The following is an 11,494-nucleotide window of genomic DNA, read 5'->3' on the forward strand; positions in this document are numbered from 1 at the left end:
ACACTTATTTGACCCCAATTATTTGACAGAGGGTGAAAACTACAAATAAGAGTCCAAAAGCATGCCCTCCAACATTACTCCGATGAAAATAAGGACGTCATATACCATAATAATAATTTTACTATTTATATCCCGCCCATCTGACTGGGTTGCCCCAGCCACTCTGGAAGGCTTCCAACTTATATAAAAACATAATAAAATAATAAACATTAAAATAACTTTCCTATACAGTGCTGACTTCAGAGGGCTTGGGGTCAGATAGCTCCATACCCGCCAACATTTCTCTGCTGAAAATAGGAACGTCCTAAGGAAAAGTGGGACATTCCGGGATCAAATCAGAAACTGGGACAACTTCTCTAAATCCAGGACTCGTTACAGATAGGTAGCCGTGTTGGTCTGCCATAGTCAAAACAAAAAGGGGTCTGGTAGAAGGGTCTGGTAACTTCTGTTTCAGTGTATCTGAAGAAGTGTGCATGCACACGAAAGCTCATACCAAGCACTAACTTAGTTGGTCTTTAAGGTGCTACTGGAAGGATTTTTTTATTTTTTTTTGAAATCCAGGACTGTCCCTGGAAAATAGGGACACCTGGAGCCTCTGCAAAAGGGAGTTCTGTATATATGGGGAGGGGGGAATTAAAAGCAAGTAGTCCTCTCTGACCTGGTGCAAAAAGATATTGTCCTCTGGAGGAGCCCTGGCTGCCTAGATAAAACACTATAGTCCCCCACCTTTACCTGAGAGTGAGGCCCACTGAACTCACGACACTTAGTTATTTACTAGATACAAGTCAGCAGCACCAGATGACACTGCTTGGTTAGGTGCTGGGGTGGATTGCACCCCACACCTTGCAGAGTCAAGCCCAGGCTGCCACCTGGCCCAGAACTGGCGGCAACTACAAGCAGTGGTCAAAATGGGAGCCTCAGAGATAGTCCTCTCCTACTGTAAACAAACCATGACTATACAAATTCAATATAAAATGAAGTGCTAGGCCGCCCCCTGGTGGGCCACCCCCTTACCTGCTTGTGATTTGCCAAGCAGATACCCAGCCAATCAGGATTTTATATATATATATGATTTTTCTTTTATTTTCTTCTCACTTCCCTCTGTGGCCCCCCTTTTATGTAATTTTCACCTGTGGCCCCCTTGGAATATCCGGGGGGGGGGCATATGGCCCCCAGTTGGGAAACACTGCACCATGCAGGGCTCTTTGCAAGCCCTGTATGAATTAGACACCCCAACTTTGGGACTTCAGAGCATCCGTCACAACTGATTTCATTGTGGGCAGTTCACCTGTAAAGGCAATCAGTTCACCTTGGCCCCAAAAGGTATATGGGGTACTAAAAGGTATTTCAGCCACAACACACCTTTCCCCCTTCTTCAAGTAAACTGGACTCAAACTGTTTAGGCTTTAAAGGTGAGTACCAGCACACACGGGACGCAGGTGGCGCTGTGGATTAAAGCCTCAGGCCTAGGACTTGCCGATTGAAAGGTCGGCGGTTCGAATCCCTGCGGCGGGGTGCACTCCCGCTGCTCGGTCCCAGCGCCTGCCAACCTAGCAGTTCGAAAGCACCCCCGGGTGCAAGTAGATAAATAGGGACCGCTTACCAGCGGGAAGGTAAACGGTGTTTCCGTGTGCAGCTCTGGCTCGCCAGATGCAGCTTTGTCAAGCCGGCCACGTGACCCGGAAGTGTCTCCGGACAGCGCTGGCCCCTGGCCTCTTAAGTGAGATGGGCGCACAACCCTAGAGTCTGTCAAGACTGGCCCGTACGGGCAGGGGTACCTTTACCTTTACCTTTTTACCAGCACACACTGACCAGGCCAAATAACAGCACTAGCACAATATAATTGTTTCCTATATACAGTGGTACCTTGGATTAAGAACTTAATTTGTTCTGGAGGTCTATTCTTAACCTGAACCTGTTCTTAACCTGAAGCACCACTTTAGCTAATTGGGCCTCCTGCTGCCGTTGCGCCGCCGCTGCACGATTTCTGTTCTCATCCTGAAGCAAAGTTCTTAACCCGAGGTAATATTTCTGGGTTAGCGGAGTCTGTAACCTGAAGCGCATGTAACCCAAGGTACCACTGTACATGAGAGAATGAAGCTGGCAACAGTAAATTAAAAACTGGTAAAGTACATTTCAGGGAATTTGTTAGAAAGGACAAGCTTTTTAACCGTAAGAGGGGTTCAGTATGAAGAGGTGCCCCTGGAGATGGCTGACTTGCATATCTTTACAACATGTGCCAAGGATATTGTAAACTTAAGACTTCCTTCCTTAGGCAAAAGGACCAGACACCCTATGGGTCCCTTCAAAGTCTAAGATTCCAGTTCTATTCTACAGCTACTTAGCTACGATAGAAATGACAAGAAAATTGAAATTGGACACCCAGGCTCAAAGGGAGACGAGAGCTGTGTTCCCTAAGCTGAGAGACAAATTCTTGAGCATATCTGCTCTGAGTGTGATTAGATCACTTCCTGACTCCTATGCAGAGACAGCAGAATTTTCCTCCTTCACTGACAGCTGACTGGAAGGGAAAATATCCAGAACCTCACAGGTCTTTGTTTCTCCCAGAGTACTACCATTTTTTCCCCAAGTCATACTAAAGTGCCCTGGGAACCCTGAAGAAAAAGGACTTTCCAGAAGTTTCTGAAACGTTAGATGTCATATTGTAAATAATATGTAGTTTTTCTACATGAATAGATATTGACCAAGGGTTTCAGGCATTATATCAAAGCAGTTAAATGAAACCAAGGCCAACTTCCCTATGATAATCCCCATTCAATGAGTCTTGAGGATGGTACCAAACTCTCATAACCATTTCATTACATTTCCAAAAGCAGGCTGCCCCTAAAACTTTAAGATGTGGTACGTACCACAAGAAAGCTGGCTCTCATTTTACATTTTTGTTCGCAGGTACACAACCCCAATGCAAAACACACACATGACCGACCTATCGAGTGTGGAAGGCATGCAGATAACTCTCAGGCTTGAATTTGGAGGTTTAGATCCTTTTCCCAGTCACAACGAGAGGTTTTTGAAGACTCATTCATCTAACTGTACATGTGTGCATCCTCCAGCTTTGTATTTTGTACTTTAGTATATACAGCCCAATGCAACATCCTTCAATTGTGCATAGGTAACTGTAAAGAGGACTTAAAGAAACAGCTTCAGGAAATACACTACAAAATAGATTTAGTGTCTTGCAGTCGTATCTAAGCAAGCTGTACTGTACATGAAACACTCACTGAAAATAATGAACTCAAGTTAGTATCTTCCACTAATTTCAGTGTTTTGATTTTAAGTTGAACTTAGTTGGATACAACCCATAAGCTGATTTCCCAAGATGCTACGCACAATTCAGTATTCATATTCAAGCCATATTAATTGAAATAAATATATTGGTACATTTAACTTGGTGCTGAATTATATTACAAATTACAAGGTTCCAAGTCTGTGCATGCAGATACAAAACTATTTTTATCATGAGCAGGAAGAAACGTCCCACATACATTGGCTATGTTTGAAAATCACTTGCACTGACAAGAAAAGGTTGGGGCACCATGGCTCACTGCACATAAAAAATGCAACAGCAGCCTTGATAAGTCCTTGTTATTCACATGATTTTCAAGGCGCAAAGCAGATGTGTGAGGGTTTACAAACTTCTCCTTGCCCCCATCCCACACTAAGTTCTCTTTCACCTGGATGAAAAGATGAAGTATGACCTAACTACATAATCTTCTAGCTCCTACAACTCTAGACATAAGTTGGAAAAGAAACAGGCAGTGGTTGATAACATTTCAGGTATCAAAGTGGGTTCTTAACAGAAATTTCAGCAGTTAAAACAGCTTTAATTTCTTACAAAGCTTTCTAACCCTTCCCGTAGGTAACAAAAGAAAGATAGTAACACGACTGCCAGTTATTACTACCCAAAGATGCAGTCTTTTTCTAAACTAGACAAAATGGCCATTTCTGGTCAAATACAGTACACTATAGCTCCTGCTGAAGCCTCTGGAACAGTGAACCACTTTATAATGTGCACCAATCAACATAACAATATCTTATGCACAAGAAGGTATCACAGACCTTCAGACAGGACAGAAAAAAGGCAAGATTCCTAGCCATTATCTGTTGTGTGTTCAAACATAGCAGAATAAATTTAAAAAACAACAACTTCAGATTACATACATGGGTCAAGCAACATGGAAAACTGTTCCAACCAAAACATTGAATGAATTAAATATTTCGGTCACAGACCAGTTCCAGCTCACATACAAAATCAGGGAAGTCATGAAACACAATAGGGATACATTTAAACTGGCAGTTCAGTATAACAGGGACAGTACAGATATAGCAGCAGTTAAAATATATAAATTAGATCTTACTCACTAAAATATAACCTGAAGTCTACCAAAACATGAAAAAAATAATCATACCACTCTATTCCTTTAAGTCTCTTTTACTATACTCAAACTCAGCCATCATCTAGCCTCTGTTCCACCTCGATACAGTATTAAAACAAATTAAACATTAACATCTGATCTAGTTTAGCTTAGTTGGCAGGCACATTCTAAACTGATCACATATATCTGTTATGTAAAGTATTGTACTAGATTTAAACTTAAATGTTTGGGGTGGGGACTGTCTTCTGGGGCTGTGCTGCCCCACAGACCAGCTGACTTTTGCAGCATTGTAGCCACACCAACTAGCCAGATGGAGATGTTAGGCGGCAAACCTATATATAAAGGAGTATAGAAATGAAATGAATAACAATAATAATAAAGCCCATTACAAAAAAAAGCTCCTAGACATTCTGTTGCAGTGACCATAACCTAAATTAAGGTGTCATCTGGCAATTAGCTTATATATCTGAGTTTCTAACACTGTAAAGAGTTAAACTAATAACCACAACAGCACCATTTAATCCAACAAAATGTATATATTCCATAATCGGTAAGTAACAAAAGAATATCCGTCGGGGCCCTATGGCAAACTCCCTCTTCTCCTTAAGTAACCTTGTAGTGCTGAACAGATTAAACATTTTCAGTGAGAAATGCTGTTGCAGAACTGCATTAATAAGGATTTTCTGTTTAACAGCTGCCAAAGAGAACAGCCACTCTTGTATGAAGCTAATCTTACCACCAATTATCTGAAGAACTATGAGTCTTTTTCCTCATTAAGTCAAGTTATTTCAATGGCCCAGACACATAAATCAGGAAAATCTTTTTGTTCTATCCAAGTAACCAGATTCATTTAGTAGTTGTATCCTACAAACATTGATAAAACAGTATACAAAGCATAATGCAAGATTAAAACTCATCTTAAACTTTTTTTATAAAGTAGAATAAAGAAAAAATCTCCACCCTCTCAAAAGAAATATTTAGAATTTTTTTAAAAAAAAAATAGGGAAAGATCAAAGCTCCTTCAATACTCTATTGATCTTAATGCAAGCTGTTCCACTTAAGCAGGTTAGCATCTCCTCCAGCTAATCTGTTAGAAGACTGAATTAAGTTGTAAGAAGGGTTCCACTGTCCAGTATTCCTCAAAGCATTTCTTGCAGTGACACAAATGGAAAATCTCAACAGCACACGATAGGAAATCCTCCTCCTACAATAATGTCAGCGAATGAAGTACAGAAGCCACCAGAAGCATTCTGGTATATTCTAAGGTTTAAAAGGTTTTCAGGTCTCCTGGAAGGCAGAAAGAGCACAGATGTTGTTTTCCTACCCTGCTATCTCTATTTTTCAAGGCTGTTGACTATATCAACTGACTGCCAAGGCTGCTTCGTTATTCTCTTTCTTTCCTACTGCTATTCTGTTTTTACTTTCATTTTTGCATTTATATTTGTGTGGTGTGATTTTTAACTGCTGGAAACTGGATTTGCTCTAAATGAACTAAGTTTTGCCTTGCTAGGGATCTAGCAACGAACTGTATGATTTATGCCCTAGTAAACTCTACTAATGACATTTCCTGCATTCTGTGTCTTATTGGAATCCACGTGTCTGCCAAAGTTCCGCTACTCAGCTAAACAAAGGAGACGGAAGTGCCCGGGTCTTGGGGCACCGGCTCATGACAAAGAATGGCACCAATGAACAGATATATGATCAAACCACAGACTACGCACATGGGCAAACAATGTGTAGGATAAATCTAATGAAGCAATGAGGATACTGATTTATATAAGCTATAAGAATTTATTCTAAAAACGTATGTTACACAAGCAATGTTCGATATTACAAACCAGGAATATATTTAATATTTTAATTCAAAATGAAGTCCATTAGGGGAAGTATCACTGGGATGGCTAAGCTCGCATTTTGCCAACAAGCAGATCCATGTGGATACATAGCCCGCTACTGTATTATGTATTCATAGCAATCATCGTGGGAAACCCGTCTCCTAAAGATATGTACTACCAAATGGCAGCAGCAAAGTCAAGATACTCAGTAGTAACTGGGTAATTTTGTTAACATGAAGCCAAAATTCAGACAACCTCACTTCCAAAAGCTCATCTCTGAGGGTCCTAGGACACAACAGCTGCTCCTTTTGCACAAAGACAACTTTGTGACTTCAGTTGCAAACAGGTTTCATGTCCACTCAAACAACAGAAATGCAGTTGGCAAATTTTGACTACACAAACTCCAAATTACCCTGGCCTAAACTATTAACTAACTCTGGCAGCAGACCAATTGACAGTTTGCCACAAGGTGCTCATACAGGGTTGTTTTGAGTGATTATTACAGTTTGCTTCTGTTGCACAGTCACTCAAAAGAACACTCTGTACAAGCTCCTTGTGACAAACTGTCACTGGATTTCGCATCAGCTGCCACACAGCGGTCCCAACTGTTAAAATGTAAAGACTCAAGCCTTTCTGACGTTTGGTTACAAGTGACATCAACACAGCGTTTTAACATGCCAACAAAAGTTGCAGGAGAGTTCATCATACCAATTATGAATTAAAATGAATTAAAAACAATAATTATTTTGGGTTTAGTTATATAGCCCACACCCCACTTGTGGCCCACCAGTTGCTATTGGCTATCAGCTAATCAGAGGCAGGATGACATCACAGTATTATGTAGCCAATCACTGAGGACAAGTGATGCTGGAAATGACTATGAAAAATAGAGTACATCTAGGTCACCTCTAATCACGCCTTGATACTTCATTATTGTATAGCTTGCAGCTTTTCCATTTCAGTGTACAGTATAAGAATTTAGAACATTTGTGATTCTCACACACACACACAAAGCCTCACTGCTACTTCACAGCTTAGAAAAAAGTAACTGGAGCTTATCGGTATTTTCATACTAGTAAGGAATAAAAAGGTAGCTAGAGGGAACATATTTCTGGAGCACACAGAAGAGCCTCTTGAGGAAGCAGCGATTCAGGCCAAAGGTAGTTTGCCAACATTAGAAAAGGCAACAAGTTTTCTAAAGTTTTCTGTGCTCCAGTTCTTTTCCTGCTGTCAAAAGTTTTACACATCTTGTTCTTCCTACAATGAAAATCTTGGTCTCTTATGCAGCTTGGAATACCGCAAACTCAGCATTAGAATATAAAAGTAAATTTAACAAAGGTATTCATAAAAACATCGCTGAAAACATCAGTAAGTATTGATTATATTAAAAAGAAAAGTCATGTTGCAGAGGCCTGTCCAAAAGGACCCTCCATCATCCTTGAAAATAAAATAGCACCGTATCACAACCCCCTCTTCCCGCCTAGTGGTGCACATGCCTTTCATACTAAAGCTTAGAGGGCAATGGGGGAATAGAGGTCACATGTTCCCACCAAACCCAATCCACTGCCCACTCAACAACAATGACCCTTTCTTCTATTCTTTTGCCACCGAAGGGATTAGGAGTGAAATTGAGCTTGGAAGAAGTGCGCCCTTAGATATCAATTCTTACTCCACCCAATTCTTCACAGTTTCCTAGTTGCAAGATTTACCGTATTTTTTGCTCTATAAGACTCATTTTTTCCCTCCTAAAAAGTAAGGGGAAATGTGTGTGCGTCTTATGGAGTGAATGCAGGCTGCACAGCTATCCCAGAAGCCAGAAGAGCAAGAGGGATTGCTGCTTTCACTGCGCAGGGATCCCTCTTGCTGTTCTGGCTTCTGAGATTCAGAATATTTTTTTTCTTGTTTTCCTCCTCCAAAAACTAGGTGCGTCTTGTGGTCTGGTGCGTCCTATAGAGCGAAAAATACGGTAGGCATTTTCACTTTCTTGTATTAGCACAAGTCTATCACCAGACACTGGCCGCCCCATTTATAACCTTGCATTTAATATAGTATACAGACAATGCACAAACTCAGACTTTGGCAGACCTAAACAGAGAGGTGCCTGAGATCCAGAAGAGAAGACACGGAAAGTAAGTCTTTAAAGTGAAGATTTTCTCAATCCTGTATTTGACAAACACTGCATACAGCAGCTCTGAATAAAGATATGTAGGAGGCTGCCTAGCAATGCAGCTAAACCTATATGGACGGTTGCCAGCAAAAGCAACACAAAGAACCTTTAAACAGCCACTGAACAAGTTTGCTGCAAAAACAATCTGAAACTCAGCCTGCCTATTTCCAAGATGCCCTATTTTTATGTTTAAAGAAAGATAATACAAGACAAAAGACATTTGGAAACCTAAGATTTTTGAACTCTGCCTAGACCACTCTTAAATTTTAACTCAAATACATTTAAAGATATAACAACAACTCGGAACATATCTACTTATCTCTCAAGCGGAAAAGGCAAAAAGAGATTAACCTGAATTCCAGGCTTTCACCCAACTTGTAGGAAATAGCATGTTTAAAAAAGCATTTTCTACATATACTGTAAAACCTGCCAGATACCAAAAAACAAAAACAAAAACCCATTCACAGCTTAAGTTAAAGTTCACAAATATTTGGGAGAACAAACAAAAACCTAAACCTAAAACACCTTCACTTCCCCCAGACTGTACGTTAACATGTGTTTACAATAATTAACACAACACCTTCAAGTAGCACATTTGGAGTAAAAAAAGACCACTCCAGTACTGCAAGCTGATTTTAGCTTTGGAGGTATATTGTTTCACACAAAGCTAAAGGCAGCAGACAAACAATGTATGGATTTTACACACAAAGCTAGTTAGGTAAATGTGCAAACAGAGACTCCAGGGAAAGATGTGAGGAACTACTATAAACAGCTGCTAAGGATACTAAAGCAAGTAACACCTTTTATGATGCTATTTTAGGAAAGAAGCATTGCTGTTCTAAGTCTGCTCTTTTCCCCCTCTTTTCACCGTATTTAAATCCAGCTCCTACTTCCTGGGTGAAAAAAGCAACTGTTCCAAACACAGAATAGGCCCTCAATTTTTCCTGCCTAAATCACTCAAAAGAATATTCCCTCAATTGTGCTACATTATTATAACTCCTTTCATCACTGATTCAAATAAAGACAATAGAGAAGAGGAAGACAGGTGGCTCTTTGGCACCAAGAGGGCAGGACTGAACTAGTCTAGTAGTCACTTACAGGAGGCCAAGTTAACCACCAGGAAATTCACAGCACAGAGGTACTAGTTTCAATTCTGCAGGATCATTACCCCCTTTAGGTGTAAGAGAATTGTAAACACAGACTTGAGGCTGGCCTTAAACATGTTTAACTGCAACCTAAGAAGGTGTACCGAACCAAGACAGTTTCATGCTTAATTCAATACTTAGCAATACTCCTCAAACTTGCCATGATCCCCTGAATCCCAGAGCTCACTGCAGTCAGACCTGAAATAGCAAGCGACTCTTTTGGAACGCTCAACACTTTTTGAAGAAAATGGGTCACTATTGTTGCTGCAATTTCTTTCACAAACAGCAGCAACATAAGACAGAATTATTTGTTTGTTTTTTTTAAGTATGCAATTCCAATAACACAACCCTGTCCCAGCTTCCATTTCCTCACAAGCCCAAACAGAGGAGAGAGACAGACAACACAGGGAAGGCATAAGGGCAACAAGCAGAGGGATGACTATTCACAGGTCTTGTCCTCAAGTAACCTCCTCTAGCTCTTTAGGTGGTGCCATTGCTTATAGAGACCCTTCAGGTATCAGTGATTTCTTAAAAGGGGGGCATAATTGTTGCTGACCCTAACATAACCCTGTTAGGTTGTTTGAGGGAGGAAGCAGCGATGGAAAAATCCCCTTTCAGAGGGTCATACCGAAGACCCTCACATGCACCTACAGGGTGATACAATCAGATCAGGCAGAAGAGTTGAGACCAAACACACTGCAAGCAGATGGGGGGGGGGGGAGAGGGAGAGAGAGAAAGAAACTCAAGTATCAGGAGACCCTGTTCTAGGAAGCAAGGGTGGGAGACAGGTTGGCAACTGCTCCTACTGGGAAAGCAGCCAACGCTAGTCCAAGTGCAGAAAGGCACCAAACCCAGGGAAAGGGATCACCAACCTCCCAAAATAAAACTGGAGGGGTTGTGGGGGAGAAGAGAGGAGGCTGGCTGGCTTTGCTCCATGGCATAGCAGGGATACTGAAAGGCAGAAGCTGTCCCAGGGCCTGGTATCCATCATTTCGCCTTTATCCTGGGGAAGGGGGCTGGGGGGGGAATATTTTCCCTGAACTTTTCCTTTCCTCTCCACAAAGAGAGTTCCTGCTGCCATCGCCAACATGACGGTGCACTGGGGTGGGGCAGCCTGCGAACTTCTCTTGCCCCCTGGAGAGAAAATAAAAGGTTTCTGGGGCTGGAGGAGAGAAGGGCATGAGAGCTTCCTTGGAGGGTGGGGTCTCCACCACCACTTCCACCTCAAAACGGAGCAAATAGTCGTGAAAAGATGGGGGGGGGGGAGTAGAGCAAGAGAGAGTGAGAAACAACTCAGCAACTTTCCAGGAGTTTTTAAGCTTTATTTGTCCCAACCCTGCCTCCCTTGGGAGCGTGTGTGTTACGGGGGTGGGGGGTGGGGAGAGAGGGACCCCCCCAGGGCCCACCGCCAACTTTCCCCTCACCACACACCCACTTTCCCCTCAAAAAACCACGACGGGCGTTTCGTAGCCGACACGGGAGGGAAACTCCAGCAGCCCCCCCCCACCGTCCGCCTTCCCCTCACAAGAGGAGTGGGGGCACCCTTCTCCCTCAGCCCCCCCTCCCCATGGACGGTATTCACACGCACTCACAGGCAGTGGGGGGCCATTTTCCCTCTCACGTTTTCACTTCAGGGGGGAGTGAGGGCCCCACCGCCCTTCTGAGGGACTTCAAAGGGGGGAAGGGGACCTTCTAGGCCGCCCCCTCCTCCTTTAAGCGGAGCTCGGGGGGGGTCCGTCGTCTCCTTCGGTCTCCCCCCTCCCCCCCATTGGCCCCTGAAGGGAGGCTGAGAGGCTGCGCGCGCCTGTTCCTTCCTTTCTCTCCCCCCCCCATGGACTAATATTTCAACCCCCCTCCCCCCCGGTCTGTCTGTCTTTCTTTCTTTCCCCCGTGAAGGGAGGGGAGCCCGCCGAATCCGCCTCTCCGCGCCCGCGGTCGCGCGCTCGTTAC

The 11,494-nt window shown here is 42.8% G+C and overlaps 1 protein-coding gene and 1 long non-coding RNA gene across 11 annotated transcripts in view; one reads left to right on the forward strand and one right to left on the reverse strand.

Moving 5' to 3' along the window:
* UBAP2 (ubiquitin associated protein 2) overlaps nucleotides 1–11,494 on the reverse strand; it is a 78,065-nt gene that overhangs the window by 66,022 nt on the left and 549 nt on the right. For 3 of the 10 annotated variants that reach the window (XM_083702626.1, XM_083702631.1, XM_083702628.1), the window contains exon 1: nucleotides 10,112–10,186. The exons of 5 other annotated variants lie outside the window; for them this stretch is intronic. The gene's annotated coding sequence lies outside the window, so the exon portion shown is untranslated. Of the gene's footprint in view, nucleotides 1–10,111; nucleotides 10,187–11,136; nucleotides 11,484–11,494 lie in introns of those variants that run through there. 2 more of the 10 variants (XM_083702632.1, XM_083702629.1) reach the window with 2 other exon arrangements.
* Nucleotides 560–10,121, forward strand: LOC310827229. Its single transcript, XR_014556236.1, has 3 exons — nucleotides 560–1,439; nucleotides 1,816–7,942; nucleotides 8,203–10,121. It is a non-coding gene; the product is annotated as an uncharacterized lncRNA (long non-coding RNA).

This window comes from Podarcis gaigeae (genome assembly GCF_964106915.1).
Source record: "Podarcis gaigeae genome assembly, chromosome: 11".
NCBI lineage: Eukaryota > Metazoa > Chordata > Lepidosauria > Squamata > Lacertidae > Podarcis > Podarcis gaigeae.